The 25273-nt window shown below is 33.6% G+C and overlaps 1 long non-coding RNA gene across 1 annotated transcript; it reads left to right on the top strand.

Annotated features, from left to right (window-relative positions):
* Nucleotides 1-9906: 9906 nt before the first annotated feature.
* Nucleotides 9907-15066, top strand: LOC140177344 (uncharacterized). Its single transcript, XR_011869180.1, has 2 exons — nt 9907-10270; nt 14881-15066. It is a non-coding gene; the product is annotated as an uncharacterized lncRNA (long non-coding RNA).
* Nucleotides 15067-25273: the final 10207 nt, after the last annotated feature.

Genomic DNA, 25273 nt, shown 5'->3' on the forward strand with positions numbered 1-25273 from the left:
GGTATTTTTACCTTACTCTTATAATTTAAAGTGAAATAATATCTTCCCTTAACCACAAATTAATAATATATTTTTATGCAACAACCAGCAATCATCACTTTACTATCAAACGAATATATGCAAAGCCATGACATCATTTGAGTTAGGCTTTTAATTTACAAGTGTTAGAGATTCAAATACCAAAATTACATCTTCAATGAACTTTTTAAGAAAGACTCAACTGTATAGTGCTTTTTAATTGCCTTTTCCTTTTCCTTTTCCTTTTGCTTTTAACTCCAGAAGAAAGGGTTCTTTGGAAGGATCAACATTTACCAAAACTTCCAAAATGTGAAGAAAGACATGCACGACTTGCCATTGGTAAAGACATTCGTTTCCCAATGCACGAATACTGAGTTCAAGTTGGAACTTGTTTGAATCAGGGAACAAACATTTCTTAGTCCAGTCACTCAGGGACATCATATCAAGTCTGTCTAAATCACTCAGCTCAAGATCTTCAGCAATCAAGTCATTCCAACTGTATCTAGTAATAGAAATTTTAATGTTGTGAATGCAAAACATGTTTCAAAAGATCTCGGAGTTCGTTTTTTGGTCGTGAAAGATCTAACAGTTCTAAATTTTTTTTTTTTTTTGGATGACAAGAGTTCTAAATTCTAATAGCAGAATGAGAAACGATGGATAGTAACAAAGATTAGACTGTTAGCCCAAAATTTGAATTGTTTCTTGGGCCAAGAGCGGGCCGAATACTCCTTATAAAAATGCTAGTTGTAACAAAGAGAGGTCCAGCCTGATCAAAGGTCTTTTCAATCTGAGGTAGAGCTCGTGGCTGAGGCATGTGAGGTAGTGGCAAAAGTGTTTGCCTCAAAATTCAAATTAAGCCACGCCAGGTTTGAATCCTAGCAGTAGTGGAGAGGTTAGTGTGTGTGTGAGTGTGTCTGTAACTTTGTATGACCCTCTTTTTTAGTATTTCCAAAATAAATTAATTTTAAGGAAAAAAAATTACTGGTTTATTATTGCCAATTCCAGTCAAGGTTGTACAAAAGAGGTAGCTTTAAAAAAGAGTTTTATTCCTAATAATTTTTATAATTAGACAAAATATTTTCTCTAACAATTTTTTCTTATTTTAAAATAGCATACAAGTTACATCTTGTTCAATTCTGGTATAATAAATTAATTAAAATCTAATATTCAAGTAAAAAGAATAAATTAACACCACATACTATACAAATAACAATTTACACAGTCCAATTTAAAGAATATTCTTCAAAGAAACAAAGACAAATGGAGAGGTAGAGACAAGATGAAAGAATATAGAAAAACGTGTATATTGCTATAAGTCGTTACAATATTTATAACTAGCCAAGGAAAGAAAGAAAAGAGAATGATGAAAAGATGTTAGTGCATGTATTGTAGACAAGGGGATGACAAATTGTCATATTTGATAAAAAGAAAACGAATATGGATGTTTTCATGTGTTTTGCACAATTTATTTTATTATTTTTATTTTGTATTATTGGGCTAATCCTTTGTGTTAACTGTAAATGTAAAATGATTATGATGTTTTTATGGTTAGTTAATAGAAATTTTGTAAGGTATAGATCCAAAAAAATATCTAGAGATGTAGAACAAAATTTGTAGACTATAGAGTGTATGTGGAGCTGTGAATGACACCTGGGTCAATGTATTTTTTTTGTCATGGGTCGGTCTCTGACTGAAATAGAAATTTCGTTTGTTCATTCTCAGATTTGAGACTAAGTTTTTTGCGTTGCGACTAGTTTCTCTCATGCAAGATAAGATCAGGTGATCTCTTTTTATTTTCTTCTCAGTTAGGCTTAATAAGTCTCTTCCTTTTCTCCGATCAATAAGCCTCCGATTTTTTTTCTTTGTTTTTCATCCTCCCTAAACAGAATCTGACAATATCAGGAAAAAAAAAATATTAAATGATTTCTGACAATTATTTCAAAAAATAATAAAGTTTTTAACAAAAAAGATATTTTTTTATTTTTAATCTTTATTTTTATAAGACAGATTTGTCCTTCTATCAATATTTTTCTCTGTATTAACGGAATAAACTTACATGACATATCAAACCGTTCATTTATCCATTAAAAATCAATTAGGATTGACAAATTTTTTTTATTGAGAGTCTTTTTGTCTTTTAAAAATAATTGTCAAGACCGTTTAGTTTTTTATTTTTTATTATTTTTTTAAATATATTAGCTAAATTTATTATGTTAAACTAAGAAGTATTAGTGATTTTTAAATTATTCTTACTTATAAAAATTAAATAAAAAATATGTTAGTGATTAACATGTTATATAAATATGTTTTAAAGAAAAAAAAATGACTAACCAATCTCACAAAGTTAAATATCAAAGACCAAAAAAATATTTTTTTATCAAAAATCTCATAGTCCTTTAAAAAAATTAACAGAAACTGGGGTGGATATTCACTTGGTAATATCATTGCTGAACTGTGAATTCAACTTTTTGTGGGACACGGTAGAAGGACAGAAATTTGTTGCTTTTATAAATAAGGATTTGGTATTTTTTTAGTAGGATGGACAATTCTCAATTCAATACACCCATATTACAAACTTATTCACATAATACTAAAAAATTTCTTTTCAATACCTAGTACATTTACCAAGGTTTTTTTTTTTTCGATTTCAGGTACAACGTATTAAGAGGCACATGAATTATTACCTCATTTCTTTTTTTTTTTTTTTGACTTGGATTATCATCTCATTTCATTAAGTCAAATTTTTTTTATGTGGGCCACCAAAAATAAGTAATCTGAGGGAGTAAGGTAAGAGCTTTTGGTGTGTGTTTTAGGCCCGTTTTTTAGGAAAGATGCACTAGAATTTTTGGGTTTTGGGAGGGGGGGGGGGGACTGAAAAAACTTTGGGTTGGTTTATATTTGAAGTTATTTGGAGGAAATTTTGAGGCCGTTTTGAATTGCATAGGAGAAAGAATAAAAAAAATCTGAAAATTCAGTAAAATAATAATTTGAACTAATTTGGAGAGAAAATTTTTCGCATTAAAATAATCAAAATATTAAAACTATGTGGTGAAATAAAGATTGTTTATTTGTATATGAAATTTAAGTTGAAAATTTATGCGTTAAATGTAATTACATTTGGTGGGTCTGGACGAATTATTAAATCCAATTTGAATATAAATTTTATTATATTCTATATATTTATATATACACTTTATATATCCATATACTATATATAAGTATTGGCAGATGTTATTTATTTTTTTCCTAATTTTTTATTAAATTGAATTTATAAAAAATTTAAAAAAAAGTATCTATTGTCTAATGGATAGGATAAAAATTTCGTAAACCTTCAAATTTTGTTGAACACAAATAATTTATATTATATATTTGTTATGTAGATTTTTAATAAATTTGGATTGGTTTGATATTTATGATTTAGGAGCAAAATCTACTCCTCTTTTATGAATACTAATTTTAAAAGTTACACCAAAGACTCTATTTTGAACAAGTAAAAAGAGAAAAATTTAGAATGTAAACTGGAATTGAATTACTTGAATTTTAAATTACAGAAAATAGAGTAAATGATTTTAAATTAAAAGAAAGCAATAAATGCCTCCAACATAGTTGAAGGATTTTGAATTTAAAAAGACAACACAGGATTTAAAAGAAGAAAAGAAAAGACTTTGCAAAGAAAAAGTAAATTGCGAGAAAGAAAATTATAAAAAATTTAAAAGAAAGATAAATACATAGAAGGAATTCTATAGAAAATAAATTTTGCTGAGATATGAGTGTGCGAGAGTATTTTCTGAAGACAAATTCTAATCTCTTGCTATTTCCAAGCCCTCTTAATTTATAGAACAATCTAACCAATCCTGTGCTGTCAAATGTCACATCTGAAAAATCTAAAAATATATGTTCCTGCCAATTGCAAAGTCAAATAACTACCCTTGTAAACAGCATCATCAATCTCATCACACCATTTACTATCTTCGAACTGCGATGCAATTCAACATATCAATTCCTCTTCTGTCGATATCTTCTCCTCGAACTCACACCCTTTAGAATTCGACTACCAACACTTTGATGTTCAATTCTTTGACCATTAAATTTGTCGACTAATAGTATTTTACATTTATATGTTATAAATATAACTGTAAATAAAATATATTTTTTGTATCTCTATAAACTAAAAATAAAAGATGAAAAAAAAGATAATGAATAATTTGAATCAAATAAGAACTACCTATTCTTGTAAAATTAATATAGGTATGGAATATCTAATATAGTTAGTTTGTTATGTTATTTATTAAAAGAAAAGATATTAAACATGAATATTTAGAATAATAATCTAAATTTTAATATAAAAGTTGGACGTGAAAGGAAATAAATTTTTAATCACTTTTTTTTTGTGTAATTGTCTATAGAATTTAAAGATCTCTATTTGTTTCTAAATAGTCTCATTTAAAAGGGCTTATACTTCCTCAATGAAGGTCTTTTTAGAATGAATTATTTATTAGAATTGAGGTTTTTTATTTTAAATAAGCACGTAATTGAACTATGAGTTTTGCTTACTTTGTCAATTTCTAATGAATCAAGATAACCATTTATTCTAGTATAAATAATTTTTATTTGTTTTTTAGGGGTGATAGGAGTACTCGAATTCGCAGGTATTCGATCCGCCCTACTCTATCGGGGCGAGATTTAAACCCGACCCGAAACGATGCGAGTTTCAATCAGAACGAGTTGTTGAGCGAGGCGGGGTGGGGTCGGGTTTAGGATGAACCTGTCCCTACCCGTTTCGGATATATACATATATATAATTTTAGGAATTAGGGTTCTCTAATCCTTCATATCATCAGTTTCTCACTGCTATGCCGACCCTCAAGGCCTCCACTAAAGTCACCTCTTCTTCAAAGACCACAGCCAAGCTCCACTCGCCATCACAGTTCGTAGCTGGTGCTATAGCCAGTCGGCGTCGTCACAGCTGTCGTCGCTCACCAACCTTCCTCATTCACCTCGCTCACCTCGTCATTGTCCCTCATCGAGCTCACGTCGCTCCCATTTCTCTCCTTACCAGCTCACCTTTGCGGCTTGCGGTCTCCGGTCTCTGCTCACCTTGTTGTCCCTCCTTCCTTCCTCATCGTCTCTCTGGTAAGCTCTCCTTGCTCGCTACTTACTGGCTTACTCCTACTGTGCTTCTTCAGTTTTTTTTCTGAGTTAATTTTTATGATTTATTTTTTCTGTTAAAATAGTTAAACTAGACTCATTAATATTATTTATGATTGTTGTTGTCTTGTTGACGGTTGATAATCTGATTTTGTGTTATTAACTGTGGATGGGTGATTATTGTACTGTATTTTTGACTTTCTTCTTACTTAATTGTTGCTGATTTTATCATCTTAATCACTTAGCTGTTGCTAAATAAAATTGATAATTTAACTTTGTGGTGGAACATTATGAATTTAAATGTGGATTAGGCATTTATGCTATGATTTATCATTTTTGTGTATTTTAATTTTCTTCGAAAGCCTTGAGGTTGTCTTAATATGAAGGGGTTGGAGCTATGCAAAATTGGAGTAAATTACAAATTTTTGAGATGCTGGAATTTGGATTGTGATATGGAGAATGGTAATAATATATATGATAGATAAATTTTTGAGTTTGTATTGACTAATAAAATAAATAAACTGATTATCTCTTTTTGATATAGAGTGTATAAAGTCTACTTGTTTGTTCAAGGTTCTATATAGTTTGATTAGTTTTTTAATTTTTTTTAATATTTTCAATGTAGGTTCTTTAAGATAATTTCATGGTTAGTAACGCTAGAGAAGACACACAAAGCAATAGTGTTGCTCCTACTGATAATGAAATTGAAGTTTAGAGTAATGCTAATCCAACTTCAGAAATTCCAGAAGCAACGGATAATAATACCTCAAATCCAGAAGGATCAACTCCTGTTGAAGGTGACAATAAGACTAATGTTAAGAGTGCTTATTGGGAGTATTTTGATCGTTTGAAAATTGAGGGTGAATGGAAGGCGAAATGCAAATTTTGCAAGAGTGTGCTTAATGCAAATTTTGCAAGAGTGTGCTTAATGCAAATTTGAAGAATGGTACTAAATTATTGAGGAACCATGTGGACCGATATTGTAAGAGAATAACTCAAGGCAATCATCAATTGTTGAATCACTAGCAAAACAAGTACAAATACAAAAAGTAAATGAAGATGGCTTTGTGTTTGACCCTTAAAAGACAAGAAAGTGTGTCACCGAAATGATTATCCTACATGAGTATCCTTTGAGTTGTGTGAACCACCATGGACTAAGGCGAGCGTTTGCATCAATGCAACCAACATTTAAAATGCCTAGTCGAAACACTGTTAGGAAAGACATCTTAAAGATGTTTAGGGATGAGAAGCTGAAGTTAACTCTTCAACTAGATGAAAATGATAGTAAAGTTGCAATAACTAGCGACATGTGGACTTCCAATCAAGAAAAAGGATACATAGTTGTCACGGCTCACTATATTGATAGTTCGTGGAAGTTGCAAATGCGCCAATTGAGGTAGTTCAAAATTTTCATAAACTTTTTTTTATACATTGTGTTGTCTTTGTATGTTGAGTTTCATTAATCTAAATACATGCATGTTTGTTTTATTTTTCAACTTTTGTTATATTCCTTGTCCCCATACAAGTGAAGTTTTCACTTAAACGTTGATAAAAATATTGTTAAAATGGAACGAACATTGATAGAAAATTGTCTACTGTTACATTGAATAATTATTCTAGTAATAATGCTATGATAGATGAACTGCTGGGGTGTTTAGATTCTTCATTCTTGATGTTGGGGTTAAACTGTTACATATGTGTTGATATGCTTATATATTGAATTTGATTGTGAAGGATGGTTTAAGTATAGTTAAAGAAAGTATTGAAAAGATTCGTAGTAGTGTATTATATTGGACTGCAATGCAAAAAAAGAACGAAACTTTTGTGAGTTGGTGTGCTAAAACAGGGATTCTATTTACTAAGAAATTAGTTCTTGATTGCTCAATTAGGTGAAACTCAATTTATTTGATGTTAAAAATTGCTTTGTTGTATAGAGTTGTCTTTCCTAAATTAAGGTAGAAGGAACCCAATATAAAACTGTGCTAAGTAATGAGAAGTGAAAACTTATCAAAAAAATGTGATAGATTGAAGTTATTTTATGATGTTACTCAATTATTTTTTGATTCTAAATTTCCAACGGTCAATCTTTATTTTATTTGGATTTATAAAATAAAAGTCTCATTGGATGAATGACAACTTTTTAATAATTCATTAATTGCTAATATGGCATCTAGCATGAAGAAAAAATTTGAGAAGTATTGGAATGAGATTTATAATATTATGGGTGTTGCTGTTGTTTTAGACCCTGAATACAAGATGGTTGGGATTGAGTTTCAATTTGAAAAAATGTATCCAAATCTAAAAGAATATTCTAAGCAAGTTGATAGAATTCATCAGTTGTGTAATGAGTTGGTTAATGAGTATAATCAAAAAATGAGTTTGGATGTGTCACATGTTGGTCCAAAAAAAGTTGATGAAAGCGAAAATGTAAGCCTATTTGGGGGGTGATGATCATATAGTGTATCTTAAAAAAAAAATAACAAGGGGTTCATGTGTGAATGTTGAGTTTGATCATTATCTTGAGGAAGAAATTCATCCTCCAAATGATCCTAACTTTAATGTTTTGAAATGGTGGAAGAACAATCACATAAAATTTAAAATTCTTGCAAAAATATCCAAAGATATATATGCTATTCCGGTGTCCACTGTTGCTTCTGAATATGCTTTTAGTACAAGTGGTCATGTAATTTCTCTTCATCGTGGAAAGCTAAAAAAAAGCATTATTGAAGTTTTGATGTATGTATGGCCAAAGTTGGTTGTGGACAGATTTAGGGAGTAAAGATGATATATTACTTAATATTCATTTATGTTAACTTTGTACTTAATACTAATTAATTATCTCTTTTGATTTTCAAGTTTGAATCTTGACCTCTAAACCTTTGATGATGATGAAGATGTGGAAAGTGATCAAGAATAAGGATTGAAGACTCTTTTATATTTAATGATGTAATTTTTTTTATTGTGGTGTTAAATATGTAGTGATCAACATTAACTTTTTTTAATTTCAAGTTATTTGACATTGTATAAATTTTATGTTTGTACTTTAATTTAAGTATGAATTTTAAATTTTTATCTTAATTTATATATGAATATATAAAAATTAAAATATTATTTAATTTTTATAGAGACGGATAAGAGTGAGGCAGATACTCATAGGAGCGAATAGTAGTGGAGTAAAAAGAAGGTGAGATAGAATTAGGTAGAGCAAAAACTTACTCCTACCCCGTCTCACTGCTACTCTTATTGTTCTTTCACAGTGAATTGAGTTGATTGAAAATATTTAAGTTATTCATGTAATCATTGAATTCTTTTCAATTGATTTTAAATAGCTTTATCGAGATTAGAAGCAAATTATATAAAAACTTCTAGTATAAAATCGAGGTTAATAAATTGAAAACACGAGCATTTAGTGGTATTTATATATATAACATGGTAATACTCATGTATAATGAAAGTTATATGCGAAGAAGGTTTATTGAAGCATTACGTTAGTACGTGGAATAATTTCCCTGAGGGAGCTTCTATGGTATTGACCTTCTTTATCAGCATGCTATGTTATCCAGGCGTGTCATCAAAAGAGCACGATGCGTGGAGAGTGACCGAACGTACTTGCTTGTAGTGTAATGTCTTCCGTTCCGTGTCTTGCCTTTATTAGAGATAATGAATTGGCTAATGAAGTTTGTTAAAGTAGCTAGGTGGATCACTGGGCCATTTTCTTTATGGGCTTGTTGGGTTTTAATGTTGTTTTTTAATGCAAAATGGATATAATGTGAATTGAGGTCCAAGAAGGTGAGCAACTGTAAGTGCCAAAAGAATCATTAGAATAGTAATAACCCAATAGGTGAGAAAAAAAGAAGAAAAAAAAATAAAATAAGGAAAGACTCCTTCATGTTAAAACTTAAAAGTATTAGAAAATGAGTTTGTATTATAAATGAAATTAGTGATGCAGGGATAATTTGTGGCTAGTTCGGCAAATTATGGATAATTTGTACTTTGTAAGTAATGCTAACGAGGACTTTGTGGAATATTAAAAGAGTTGATTTTGTAGTAAAATAATTGGTTATTGAGTTGCTAATCTTATTTACCCTTTTGTAATTTGGTTTAGTGCTATGTTGTTAGTCCACAATGAACTTAGTTTGTTCGCAATGACAACTTATTTTCGGGGTTTATGGTGAAGGCTTGTTAGGCACAGGAGAGCCTGTTGATGTTCTAGCTGACGAGTCTTAGAAATAATACGTCAGTTGCATTAGGGTGTGGATACGCTGAGGTTTAGGATAGTATTTGAGTAGTACATGATTACTTTATACTTTTTGGTAATAAAATTGGTTAATCCTTCAATGCAATGGACCCTTATTATGTATGATGACTGTGGAGCTGCAATGTGACTTTGTCACATTAAATAAAAAAAAAAAAATCTATGGAATGAAAATAAATATTAGTGCAGTAATAGATAAATCATGTTATTCACAGTAATTTGGATTAAAAAAAATAACAAATACCAAATTAGTTTTGAATAAATTATTATTTTTCTTAAAAACTCTTATTTTCGTTAAGCAAATTGATTTATCTATTACTTTTAATAAATTTTTTAATACATATGTTTAAAAAATAAATTTTTAATAAATTTTATTATAAGATAATTTAATTCTTAAAAAATATCATTAAAGAACAAATTAGTATTTTTGCATTCATTTTAAAAATAAAAAGTGAACATCATATCAATATATTTTGTTTTTTTTTTTTAAATCTCCATATAAACTATTTTCTACACTTTTAAAATGTTTTTTATTTTCTCTGTACTCTAATTTTGATTGGTGGTCCTTGGTAAGAATAGATAGATATTTTCACATCTTAATCTTCACACGTGTCTCCTATGTTACAGGGCATCGCCGGTAATCTAGAGTCCGAAACCGGATACTCCGAGGTCCCCATTCCCGCTGCATATATAAGCCAATCCTCCAACCTTTCTCTCTCTTTCTCTCTCACTGTTGTTGAGTATTCTCTCTGCAATTTCATCACTTCTTTAATTTTTAATTTTTATTTTTCGCTCCGAATTTCGCTTCCAAAAGCAACGCTATACTTTTTCTCAGCTCGTGATTTCGATGTGAGTAGCTCCTTAACTTATTTAATCGAATGTTTGTTGCATACAAATCTATCTTAAAATAATTCCTTATTTTTCTTTTTTTTTTTTTTCTCACCTATTAGTTCATTACTATTCTAATGATTCCTTTGGCACCTACAGTTGCTCAACTTCCTGGGCCTCAATTTACATCATATCTATTTTGCATTATAAAACATTAAAACCCAACAAGCCCATAGAGAAAATGGCCCAGTGAGCCACCTACCTTAACAAACTTCATTAGCCCTTATCCTAATAATGGTGAGTGAGATACGGAACGGGAGACATCACACTATAAGCAAGTACGTTCGGTCACTCTCCACGCATCGTGCTCTGTAGATGACACGTCTGGACAACGTAGTATGCTGACAAAGGAGGTCAGCACCATAGAATTTTCCTTTTCCATAATGATTTACATGTTTTGTAAGATTCAAAATTTTTGAAAAATGACTATTATTAGCTAATTTTAAATTCAGTATTTCTGTAGTTTTAATTTCAAAAATTTTTTTATTAAAGAAAATTAAAGTAAGTTTTGATTTATTGAATTTGAGATAAGTTATGATTATTATCCAATTTGATAATTATTGGATTATTTGTTATAATTATATTATAAAGTTGGTAGTTGTGAAATAATAAGGATTTTTGTATGATTTGGATTAAATAATTAATATTTTAAATATTAATACTGTTACTTTGGAAAATAAAGGGTTTAATTATATTATTTCTAATTATTTTGATTTGGGCATTTTATTAAAAATAATTTGTAAAAATTGATGAGCAAATAGTATTTTTCCAATGTACAATAAGTGTTGGATTTACATTGGGTTTCAATTACCATATTATTCCCAATTTTATGTGAAATTACCATAACGCCTTTAACCCTAATTTTCAAAATGAAACCCTAAAACCCTAACCCGGTTTCCCCATCAGCAACACACCTTTCCCCCAAACACCCAGCAGTGGCAGTACACACACAAAGTTTCCCTTTTCTCTGAAAGAACGAAAAAGAAAGAAGAATGGGGTAAGGGGAAGGGGCCGCGGAATAAAGGAGAAGGAGAGGAAGACTCGTGCTGGCGTGCTGGTCTCACCGCCGCCATCGCGCCGCCGTCCTGCTCAACGCTGCCGTCCCATCTTGCCGCACTGTCGAGTCATGTCTTGAGGGCTGTCACGCAAGGGAAGAGAGAAGAGAGCGTGCCGCCGCGCCCTGCCGTCGACCCACGTCTTGCCGTCGCACCACCGTCCCTGTGCCGCCGTCATTCAGTCCATCCACAAATAGCCGAACCAGGCTGAGAGAGAGGGAGAGGCGCGAAGGAGAGAACGGATCTGAGGCCGAGCTGAGGTCCAACCACCGCGTCGGAGTCCTTCCGCGTTGCCGCCGTATGCACCTTGCCTCGCCGCCGTTGACCTCTCTGCAGTCCGCTGCCGCCGGAGCTCGTGCCATCGCTGATTGAGCACCACGAAGAACAGCACCGCGTGAATCAGGGAAAGGAGATGTCTTTCTGCCTCTGCTCCTAGGTTTTGGATTCTGACAAGGCGCCACTGCCGCTGTGGAGTTGATGTTGCTCTGGCCTTGCCCTAGCTCCATTTTGAACTGCTGTTGTTGGGTAAGCCTTACCCTGTTTCCGATTCCCTCTTGTTCCATCAATTCATTCCTACCTAGAAGCATTGTTGCTGACGCTAGTTGTATTAAATAAAATGGTTATAGTAAGTGACATTGTCGCTGCTTTTACTGGAGATGGTTGCTGGCTCTATTTGGAGATTTATGTTACAACTAGTATTTGTTTTGGGGACTGCTTCATCTGTTGCTGGAACTACTAACGGAACCATCGTTGAGGTTTGTGTTCTTTGGTTCAGTCAGTATTCTTTAGTTACCGTAAGTACCTCTGCCTCGAAACCTGGCCAGTTCATATCTCGTGTTGTGTTTTAAGGTTTTCGCAATAATAACGTTTTCTAGGATTAAGCTATCGGAGCCACATGTCGCACGTAAGGGTTGTAATTGCTGCTGCGAAAGTGAACAAAGCCGTGATGTGAGCTGCCGGTAACTTCGGGTTGATAGAGACTTCCGGTGACGCGCTTGGGTTATGGAATTTGCGTTTTGAGGTAGGGCCGCTTTCCAAAAACTATATTTTATATATTGGAATTATTACATATGGATACTGATGTGAGTGAATGTGTATTTGGTGATTGTATCAGCCTTATGTATGGCTTGATTTGCCTTGGTTGGTCATGAACGTCTGTTGGTTGAATTGTTGTGTGGTTTTGTGAAACGAAATGCTTTTCAAGTTGATTCTTTTAAAGCTTTGAGATCGAGTTTAACCTGTTGAGAATTGATTTGAGTTAATTTTATTTAGAATGTGAAAAATAGAATCCACTCTTGAATTCATCCTGGCTTGCTTTAAATGATTTGATTTTTGATGAATGATTGTTACTGAACCGTTTCTTTAAAGCTTTAGAAATGAGTTTATTCGGCTGATAACGATTTGATTTTTGAAACGGTTTCCTTGAAATATGGAATTGAGATGACTGTTGGATTTGGCTTGCCTTGAACTGATTTTGGATTTTGGGCTGTTGAAAAGGATTTTGGAACGGTTTAGTTGGGACCCAAACCGGGTGGTAAAGTCCAAGTTTTAGAGGAGATGCTGCCGAAATTCCTATAAAATCCGAGTCTTTATTGAAATGTTGTCTGGAAAATGATGAGTTAAAGACTTCTACTATTTTATTTGAATTATCGAGAAAAGGATGATTCATGCTTTCGAAATGAATTAGTAAAGAGGAAATTGTGATTTAGTCTTGCTTTTTAAGAATGGCATTGTATCTCTTTCAGGAAAAAGTTATTTAGATGAAACTTATGTTTTAAAGTTGTTTTAAATGTGACAAGGGCAATGCCTTTGAATTTGACTTGAGGGTTTCAATTAGAGGACTTTCAATGACTTTGAAAGAACCCGAATGTCTATTGACAAGTTTCATTTTGAATTGTTTTGAGAAAGGTTTTAAGTACTCTCTGAATTCTGAATTCTTGCAAGACTAAAATAATTTTGAACAGTTGAAACGTTCTAGAATTTATCATGGGGGTTGAAGTTGGTTTTTGCCTAAGTAAAGGAAACGGCTTTGAAAGAAGTAAACGATTACGTGACTCAGTTTGGCTTAGATCCTATTTTACTGCTCAAATCGGAAAGTCAAGGTTTTAATGATTTTAAATGAATTTGGCAAAATGAGCTATGTTATTCTCCCCTAAAGACTTGGGACTCTGCCGAGAAACTTTGTTATGAAATCCCATTGTTGAATGGATGATTTTGAATGTTTCAAAATGAATCTTTAACTTTCCATGGTTATGGAAGTTTTGAAAAGAGGATGCCGAGAGTGGCATGGTTTTAAAAGGGGAATTACCTTGAGTAAAAGTGGCTTATGAGCCTGAGATGATTTGAGAAATGAGATCTTTAAAGCCAAGGCTAAAAAGAGTTGAAACTTGATTTCAAAGTGAAATGATTTGGGAAAAAAATGATTTATGGCTTAAATGCCGATTTTATGAATTGATTATGTTGAATGTGGAAGTGCTGTTTTATTATGGGCCGGAATGGCTGTGTATGATTATGAATACTGGTTGGTTCTGGATTGAACCGTAAGCCGGAATGGCTGTGTATGATATGAATATTGGCTGGTTCTGGACTGAACCGTGAGCCGGATGGCTGAGATGGATGTTGATCCATGGATGAGATTGAATGCATGTATATGCTGAATCATTGATAAATGTGAATGTTGCACTTCCACTATCGGAGATGAGAGTTTCTCTGGGAGGAAGCAGTGGCTAGCCACCACGTGCTCCAGGTTGAGACTCGAAGCTCTTTTGACCCTATGTCGTAAGTGTGGCCGGGCACTGTGAAAGTCCCAGATGAGCTCGCCCTCGTAAATATTCACCAGTGAAGGTGATGGATATGGATCATGATTATGATCAAGTTTATGATGAGTATAACTCGAGTTGGGGATGCACGACAGAGGGACAGTCCAATGGTTAGCTACCAGGACTTGTCGGGTTGGCTCTATAACCGACAGATGATATCATCAGCCACTAGGGACAGGCATGCATCATATGCATCTATGTGACATTGCTTGGGCATGCATATTATACTTGGTTTGCCTATGTGATTAATTGCTAATTGTTCTACTTGCAATAACTGTTTGTTTGTGCTTGCATCTTCCTATTTGTGTTTGCTACTGGGACTTTGTTGGACTGTGGTGATTGGTTGATGGTTGAATTGTTTGGGCCTAGGGCCGTGGTTGGAATGAGATGAACCGAGGCTTGATTTCGGTTTTGTGTTTCTAGTTTGGAATAAAATATGAAAGGCTATTTTGTCTCAGCATAGATAAATCGTTTTGAAAGGCTTTTGAGTTTTTGAGAATTGAATGGTTCCTCTTTCAGAAAAGATTTCAGACTTTACTTTTATTGTAAACCATTATTTTTGAAAAGAGGCATAAGACAGTTATCAGTCACTAGTACGGTTTATCTTCACGTATCCTATTACAGTAATTCCCAAAACCCTCTACTGAGAACCCTTTCGAGGATGATGTTCTCACCCCCTACATTTTTCCCCTTTCAGGATATGGGCACAGAAGTCATGAAGAGTTATTTAGTTGTTGTTGAGATGCTCTGTATTGTTTTAGTTATGGTTTATTGAACCCTCGCCTTTATCTTGATATATTATGTAAGAGGGATAGGGATTGTATTGGTTAATGCTTGTAATATTATATATGTATATGTATGTATATGGATGTACCCTTTATGAGTTTTTGTAAGTTGTATGGTATCCATGGATGTACGTTATCGAACGAAAGTATTTTTGGGAGCGGTATTGCGGTTTAAAGTTTTAAACAGGCTCAATTCTTAGTATTAAATAGTATAAGTGTCGTCGTAATGTCCGAGCTATCAGAGTTGCGCAGCCGGAAGCGTGAGCTTTGGTGGTTAGGGTGTTACATGTTTAGTTATTTCCCATAAGAAACAGATATGTTTGGTAACGTGAGTAATAACACAAGACCAAATGGATAGATGAAAAGCGGATCCTGTAGGATTACCATGTGTTCATAACACGTAGTGGAAGAAAAGAAAGTAATCCTAAAGATCTATTTTGTGCTTAAACTTTATTCCAATAATAATATATAGATCAGATCTAAATACCTGTGTACGCTAGTAAAAACTTTATTCTTTGATTGTACGAAGACTCTATGCGTATCCACGCCGAGACCAACCTTTGCCGTCAACTCCTTGACTAATGGACATCTGATCTAAATCGAGAAACCTCTTGCAACTCTTTGCATGCCATAAAATTCTTCTCTAAGAATTAGGCTCACATACGTTTATGTGTGTAGAGGTGAAGGAATAAAACTCTTGTGTTTTATTCTCATCTATTTCCTGTACTCTTGGCATACATATATATAGTATGAGATTTATTACTGATTTTCAATTTGAGTCTCATTCAAATTTAAATCATATCTTATTATTTTAAACTTGAATCTTTTAAATTTATGAATTATATCATAACTCAATTTAAAACAGAATCAGTTAGGATCTCATCCAAATTTAGAATTCAAATTTAGAAATAGAATAACTAATTATTCTCAAATATTATTTAATATTCTCAATGATCATATTATTATTATATTCTTGGTGCTAGCAAAGAATACAATAATATTTCATTTGAATTAATATAATTATTTATTTGATCAAATCAAAATGATAATTAAATAATTCTACAGCAAAGGTTAGAACACTCGTTAGTGTGTGACCCCATAGGTTCAATACTAAGCGGGTAGTAAATTAGTCATACTAAATTTACTAATCAAAGTTGGCGTCTAGCAACACTCCTTAACGACCCGATAGTATGAAGTAATATATTTTTACTAAGAACCTGAAAAGAACAAAGTATAATTCCTTCCATCTTTCCAGCTCTTAGTTAACCCTTAGAGTATGGTTTAATTGTCAGACTCTAACTTGTTACCATTATTATAATGAACTGTGAATGACTTAAGAACCTCATTTCTTCATTCATTCAATCCCCTTGGCCAAGGTTTTATTCATCTCAATCATTATAATCATACAGCTCAAACTCTTTACCAAGAGTTGACGGATTCCTTATTGACTAATAATTAATTCTACAAGTATTTAAATTATACCCAATATCCATTCAACTAGCACCCTAGGGTATTAGGTGTCTGGAATCAAAGTATAATAAATACATTGTTAATTACTATGACAGTCGCAAGTCAAAGAAAACTCTATTACCATGTTCATCTTGAGAATATCCTATTGAAAAATATTCGATAATTATAACCATTAGAAATTCTCAAAGTGAGTCAGTTCAATGGTCATATCTCTATATGTACCATCTATATATATAATTTAATAAATGAGATCTATTAATCTTTATCCAATGAAGACCATTATATATATATATATATATATATATATATATATATATATATATATATATATATATATATATATATATATTGATCTTTTCAGATTATAATGTCCTATAATCCTATAACCAAGAACAATTTAGATTAAATTATAAAAGATTTATCTCTCAATATTATGATCACTATCACAATGATAAATATCTAAATTTAATCAAGAACCTTATTATATTAACATTTTAATATAATAACAATAACAAATTATTTGATACATGATTGATTGGATTGTGCTCATACTATTTATTCCCAACAGATCGACTGCAAGAGCACATGATAAAAGAGAGAAAGGTGAATTAATTATTTTTTTAACATGATAACAGTTATTTTAGATATAAGTGCACATGTAAGAAAATAGGACTGTCGAGGTGGCTTCTATAGTTAGTCATGTTGTTGCGTTAGAGAAAATACTATTTTAGTTTTTAATATTTGGTCTAAATTTAGTTCTTGATGTTTTAAATATTTTAATTTTCGTCTTAAAAATTTCAAGCGAATTTAATGTTGATTTGATATTGTTTCACTTGATTTTTGGTAATTTCGACAGGATTTTTCGACAGGATGTCGAATCAAACTTGTGTCAAGATTTCAAGTATCGGAGAGTAGATATGACTCTTCTGAAAAAGAGTGGACTCGACCCGAAAATTACTTAGCGTTTGTGTCAAAATATATAAGATGCTCAAATTGTGGCAAATAATAAAGAATTGCAATAAACCAGACGAAGTTTTCAAATTGAAATTGAAAGAAAGCAAAATGTTTGAAGAACTGAAGTAAAAACAAAATGCGTAAAGCAAATAATGAAAAGAAACGAAAAAAGAAAATAAAGAAAAGCAAATAAAAGTGGACTTCCAACACTCACATGCACTTGTGCTCTATGGTCTTCTGTTGTGTGGCTGGGACTGAAAATTTTGGCGAAGGCTTACCTGTGATGATCTAGTGTTTTTGAAGAAGTCCCAGACCTCTTCTGAGTTTCTACTATTTATATACTATGGAGATAAACTTGCCATGGAGCATGTTGTCCACTATCTTACTTTCTCCTTTTTCTCGGCCATAACCTTGTCTTGACCATGAAAAACCTTGACCCCCCTAAATTTTGACACACACGTCTTTCTTGGTCTTCAAGTCCCACGTTTTCTTTAGTTTGCTCCTCAAATCTCGCACCCATTTTCTCTACTTAATTGAAGGACAAGCAGTAAGTTTTGATGTTCAAGGAAAGGCAATAACTACCTTTCGACTTCGACTTTGTTCATCTTTCTTCGACTTCAGCTTGCCTGTTTCCGCTTTTGTAGTCGAAACTATAGCTTCTGTAGTTGAAATCATTGGCAGTCGAAATGCCCTCTTGTTGAGAAAAATTCATTTTTTGTACCAACAGATATGAATAGTTAATGAAGTAAGTGACATAAACATTAACAAAATTTTTAGTCAAGTCATATCTTATTTTTGCGTGTTAGAGAAATACAAGCAAAACTTTCTTATAACACCTCCTCTTTTCATTCTTCTTTTTGTATAAAATCTCAAATCCTAACAATCAATCATCAACACTTCAAAATCTAAGAAAATTCATTTATATTTGTGATCATTGAAAGGTTGATTTTACTTACATATTGTAACAAACTTTCTAAATAACTAGAATTTTATATATTCAATGTGTACATTACAAGACATAAACCGAGCTATTTATAGAAATGATAAATCATTATGACGACTACTATCTAACTACTGCTCAACTACTTCCCAACTAATCTTTCTAGAAGAAAAAAATATTTATGGTAAAATAAAGAAGAAAAGAAATTTTTATTTGTCCTGTAATTGGACTCCATTTGTTGCATATTATTCTGTATCATGTTGGGCCAATTGGGTTGAATGATTTGATATGCCCTTGCAAGCTGGAGGATGGTATATGTCTAGCATTTCCAGCTTGAAAAGATTAGTCACAAAAGGCTTCATCACCCTGAACAAGAAGATGGGAAGAAGTTTCATCACCCTTGCCTGAGCTTGTTGTCGCACCACATGACAGTCCACCTCCAAATGCTTAGTGCGCTCATGAAAAAAGGATTAGCAGCAATATGAAGAACACTCTTATTATCTCAAAGAACATCAAGACGATCACAAGGGATATACAAAGCTGATAACAAATTCAGTAGCCATTAGAGTTCACAAGTGGTGTTAGCAAGTGCACGGTATTCGACTTTAATTGAAGATCTAGCAACAATTGTATGTTTCTTATTTTTCTAAGAAATGAGTGATTTACCCAAAAAGAAACAATAACCAGTTAAAGAATGCCTAGTATTCGGATAACCTGCCCAACCAGAATTACTAAAATCACATAGCTGAGTGGGAGAGTCTCGTGGCAAAAATAAACCCTTGCCCAGACTGTCCTTTAAGTAGCGAAGAACACTAATAGCGGCACGACGATGAGCCCCAGTAGGCCTAGCCGTTTATTAACTGAGTTGTTAGGTAGCATAGGTGATATTCGGGCGAGTAGTGGTGAGATAAATGAGACGACCAACTAGACGACCATAAGAAAAAACATCAATGAGAGCAAGACTATCATCCTGGTGCAATTTGGTTGCATAATCCATCGGCACAGTAGCTGGTTTAGCCCCCAGTAAACCCGAATAATGCAAAAGATTAAGACAATACTTCTGTTGGGAAAGAGAGATACCCTCTTCAGAATAAGCCACCTCTATACCTAAGAAGTATTTGAGTTTTTTCAATTCTTTGATTTGAAAGTGCTCATTTAAAGTACGCTTAATAGAGTTTATTTCAGAAATAGAATTTTCAGTAAGAATGATATCATCAACATAAACTAACAGTATAAAAATTTTTGAACCCAAGATTTTGATAAAAAGACTATAATCTGAAAAAGGTCTGCTGATACCCATGATGACGTAGTGAAGACAAAAAAAATATAGGAAAATAGGGTAGAAATGAACGCATGGAGACAAAAACAGGAAGAGAAGCTGAGTGAGTGTGGTGGGCTTCGGCTATCATCACTATTGTCAAAGGCAAAACCGTGAGGCCTTGTGTACCAAAGCAGACAATATCGTGCTAGCGGGTGGTCTGGGTTGTTACAGATGGTATCAGATCCGGAGCTCGGATCGATGTGCCAGTAAGGGCGCTGAGCTCCCTTAGGGGGTGGATTGTAAGGTCCCACATCGATTGGGGAGGGTAACGAAGCATGCCTTATAAGGGTGTGGATACCTCTCCCTAGCATGACGCGTTTTGACGAGTGAGTGTGGGGGGTTTCGGCTATCATCACTATCGTCAAAGGCAAAACCGTGAGGCCTTGTGTGCCAAAGCGGACAATATCGTGCTAGCGGGTGGTCTGGGCTGTTATAGATGGTATCAGAGCCGGAGCTCGGATCGATGTGCCAGCGAGGGCGCTGGACTCCCTCAGGGGGGTGGATTGTAAGGTCCCACATCGGTTGGGTAGGGAAACGAAGCATGCCTTATAAGGGTGTGGATACCTCTCCCTAGCATGACGCGTTTTGACGAGTGAGTGTGGGGGGCTTCAGCTATCATCCCTATCATCAAAGGCAAAATCGTGAGGCCTTGTGTGCCAAAGCGGACAGTATCGTACTAGCGGATGGTCTGGGCTGTTACAGATGGTATCAGAGCCGAAGCTCGAATCGATGTGCCAGCGAGGGCACTGGACTCCCTTAGGGGGTGTATTGTAAGGTCCCACATTGATTGGGGAGGGGAATGAAGCATGCCTTATAAGGGTGTGGATACCTCTCCCTCGCATGACGCGTTTTGACGAGTGAGTGTGGGGGGCTTCGGCTATCATCCCTATTGTCAAAGACAAAACCATGAGGCCTTGTGTGCCAAAGCGGACAATATCGTGCTAGCGGGTGGTCTGGGCTGTTACAACCTTCCCCTATATGCTATAAAAAAAACTGGGTTGACCCTACTCCCTCATGTTTTCTTCAAATCATGAATACTGACATTCCTCTCTTAGAACCAAAATCGGCAAAGGATCATCAGATTTTAGACCTGCCAACTTTGATGAATTGGTAGAAGCTATGAAGATATTTGAATACCACCAACTAAATGATACGGTGGATAACCAAGAAGTGGTCCTCCCTGAGAAAGTGGAGATGTAATAGACATGATGTCCAACCCTATGATTAGTATCCTCTTTTCTTTAGCTGTGTTTAAGTTTTTTATAAAAAAATTTCCATGAAATGTGAGAGGGGCGGCGAATAAATCTACCATTTGTATGCTAAAAAAATCAAAAATAATAATAAAGAAGTAGATGTCATGATTCTGTTCGAAACAAGGTGTAGTGGTAACATGGCAATGGAGTCTGTCAAAGTTCTGAGTTTTAAGTATTTTATTTTCTTAGAGGAAGTAGATGGATTCTCTAGTAGCATTTGGGTGTTATAGTGAAGATCACAATTTCGGAGTCCCACAAGCAATATATGCACTTGAGAGTTTAATACATGGGAGAATCAGAATAGAATCTCACCGCCATCTACACAAGGCAAGAAAAATTATAGAAAAAATTAAAAAAATTAGCCATGAGAATACATAATCTATAGATGCTAATTGGGGACTTTGATGATATAATCGATGAAAATGAACAAAAAAAAGGGCTAGAGCTAACCTCAGGGCATGCAGAAAGTTTGATAACAACATAAAAAATTACAACTTAATTGACATGGATTATGTGGGTTCAAAATTTACTAGGAAAAAGGGATACAAGGTGTGATCTAAATGCTATTTTTAAACAACTTGACAGGGTTCTTACCAGTCCTGATTAGAGAATAAGGTTTCTAAAATCCAAAATTGAAATCCTTTCTCGAATCAACTCTGACTATCATTCTTTGTTGACCATCAACTCTGGCCATCATCCCAAAGCCCTTCCGACTTGAAGCAATGTGAAAAATTCACCCAAACTTTAAGGAATTTCTCAAAGAAGCTTAGAAGAATGATGAAAGACTACTAAATGTATTAGAACAAATATCAAATAGTATGTGTATTTGGAAAAAAGAAATCTTTGAAAATATTTAAAAAAAAAAGGGAAAAAAATTTTGAACTGTCTAAAGGGCATAAAAAAGGTGAATAGTAGAGGGGGGAGGACAAAAATATCAGATTTTATCACACAAAACTTTGGTTAGAAGAAGACGTAATAAGATTATAAAGGCGTAGATCAATAGAGAATGGAACGATGATCAAGAGACCGTGAAAAGAATGACTTTGAATTATTTCCAAAATCTTTATCAATAAGATTTATGAAATATACCAAAGCTGTATATTCAATGCACTTACCCAACCATGGAAGAACAATATTGGATAGCTCTTAGCTGTCCCCCAGGAATGGAAGAAATCAAAGCTTCCATTTTAATATTGCATCACTGAAAGCTCCAAGTGAGCATGGATTTCCTGCTATTTTTTAAGGAGAATTGGTGTTTGTTACAAGATTCTATTTTTAAGTTTATCAAATATTTATGGGTGGAGCCGATTGCTATAAGAGAGATCAACCAATTCTTAATTGCTTTAATCCCTAAAGTCCAAAATGCTGAGTTCATAGCCCAATTTCAACCTATTTTTTTGTATAACATCATCTACAAATGCCTAACCAAATTGCTTTTACAAGAATTAAATCTACCATTTCTTAGAGGATTGCACCAAATCAGTGAAGTTTTGTGATAGGACATTTAATCCATGATAATATACTCATTGCAAAGGAGTTAATATACACTATGAGAAGGACGAAGGGCAAAAAGAGTTTTATGACAATCAAAATTGACTTCGAAAAAGCCTATGATAAGCTAAGTTAGGAGTTTTTGACAGATTGCTTGAAAGAATTTGGTTTTTCTTAACGGATTTGGATTCTCTAAATTTTGAATTTTACTTTAGAGGAAAAAGTGTGATCTCTCACCATTTATTTCATAAGTGGGACCAAGAAAAAATATGAGAGAGAAACCATTCAAGGGTGAGAGATCATACTTTACTTTCTAAAGTGAAAATTCAAATTTAGAGGATCCAAATTCTTCCCTAACATATTGTGAGAATTGTCAGGGAATGTATTTCATCTATGTCATATAAGTAGTTGTAGAAGGGAACTAAAATAGAGTATTTTACCCATACCAGAGGCATAAGACAGGAAAACCTAATTTCTCTGTATCTCTTTGTCATTATAATGGACAAGCTTTAACAACTCATAGAGAAGATGGTTGATGAAGGAGGTTGGGTTCCAATCAAGGTAGGAAGAGCTAAACCTAACATATCCCATATACTTTCTGTTGATGATCTTTTATTCAGGAAAACATCAACTGAATAGATTGATATAGTTTTGATTGTCTTAGAACTGTTTGGTATTATGTCAGGCTTAAAAGTAAATATTAAAAAGACTTCAGTATACTTTTCCAAGAAAGTGGATAGCAACATGAAACAGAACATCTCAAGATAGGGTGAGTTTAAAGAAGAATCATCTTTGAAAAAATATTTAGGAGCTTTGTCCACCAATAGCAAGAAACGAACTCACAACTATAAGAAAGTCATTGATAGAGTTAAAGGCAAGTTAAAGGGGTGAAAGGCAAGCTGTCTTCTATTGGCGGGATGAATTATTCTGGCTCATGTAGTGGTGAGTCCTACTTTAAATTTGACATGGTGTATTTGCAAATACCAAAAGAAATCTATAACGAGATAGAAAATTTTCAAAGAAGTTTTATTTAGGGAGAAGAAGATGATATTTTATTTATGGAGAAGAAGATGATAAAAGAAAGGTATATGCAAATAACTGAAAAACTTTATGCAAGCCAAAATCTATGGGATGGGAGGACTAGGATTTAGGAGACTTCATGTGATGAATAAAGCTTTCTTTCTTAAAATCCTATGGAGGCTTATGACTGAAGAAGGCACTTTGTGGATAGAAACTCTCTTGAACAAGTATGGAAGACAGCAGAATATACTTGAAGGAATGCACATGGCTACCATGGATATCCCCTTTTAGAAGAGTATTTCAAAAATATAAAAAAAAATTTGAGAACATATTTCCTTTTCAATTGAAAATGGTAACACTAACTTCTAGTTTGATAAATGGATAAAAGTTAAATGCTATGAATTCGGATGGACAATGAAATTTCTAGTTCTTGGGAAGCTCTCTAAATAAAAAAATGGTAAACAGAACTAGTGTTATACCCCCTTCCTAGTAATAGTCTAGAAAATGATAAGTTTTCCTGGACTATGAGCACGAACAATAATTTCTTAGTTAAGAATGCTTATGAAGTTTTAACTAATCAGAAAGAAGAACAGAATCAAGTATGAAATATTGTATGAAAGTGACAGTGTCACTAGAAAATAAAGTGCGTTATGTGGTTAGTGATACATAAGAAGCTCATGACATCCCTAAAAAGGAATCGCTTATTTGATGCAAGTCCCTCTTGCCATATATGTAATAATTGTGATGAATCTATGCTGAACGTCTTGAGAGATTGTCCAAAAGCCTCTTGTATTTGGAGCAAAGCTATTCTTCCCTCCCATGTGAATGTATTTTTTAAAGCTCCCTTTGATGCATAGATCCGTTGGAACCCTAAAATGGATATTGGAAATTCCAAACAAGTTCTATGGATGCCTCAATTCATGGTAACTTATTGGTGGATTTGCATATGGAGGAACAAAAAAATCGTCTCCCCTCCTTATAAAAGATTGAGAGAGACAAGCTCAGTAATGGAACCCTATATTAAGATAATGTTGGATGCCTTTTGAAAGAAAGACTGATTGTGAGAGTACCTCAACAAAGACAAGTGCATGTTTGCTTGTTCCCACCAATGGATGGATAAATAAAAATAAATACAAATAGAGCTTCAGCAGGTAATCCAGGTGTAGTCAGCTAGGAGGGCTACTACATAATCATTAAGGTCGATGGGTGGTAGGTTACATGGCGAATCTGCGAGTATGTAGCGCATTCCAAGCTGAATTGTGGGGTATTATCCATGGATTTAAGATAGCATGGGACCTTGGATTCAAGAAACTGGTTGTTGATACTATTTTCGAGCTATTTTTAAATTGTTGAAACAATAATGAAAGCTTGAAGAGCACCCAAATAACCTCGTAAGACTTATTGCAACTCTCACTTAAAGAGATTGGAATCTGAAGCTCACCCATCAAATAGAGAAGGTGACCGTTGTGCCGATTGGCTCACCAAAGAGAGCCTCAATCCATCAAGGTTTTCATTTTGTGGATCACCCTCGAAGTGAATTAGGGAGTATTTTGAATTTTGATTGTAGAGAGAGATGGTTATGTCCCAATCTACCATGGAGGTTATTTAGTTTTGGGCGTTAGTCCCATTTTGATACAAAAAAAGAAGTATAAAAAAAACTTCTAGGTTATAGTTTCCCAATACAACAACAATAATAACAATAATAAAATCTATTAACAAATAAAAAATAACAATAATAAAATTTTATCCTACTAAGTAGCGACGACTATATGAATTAGATGATGTTATTGAACCTTATCATATGTTACGTTTGTGTGGAGATTGTCATGCAGGGATATCACATGACCACCTCATGC

Source organism: Arachis hypogaea, chromosome 12 (assembly GCF_003086295.3).
Source record: "Arachis hypogaea cultivar Tifrunner chromosome 12, arahy.Tifrunner.gnm2.J5K5, whole genome shotgun sequence".
Taxonomy (NCBI): domain Eukaryota; kingdom Viridiplantae; phylum Streptophyta; class Magnoliopsida; order Fabales; family Fabaceae; genus Arachis; species Arachis hypogaea.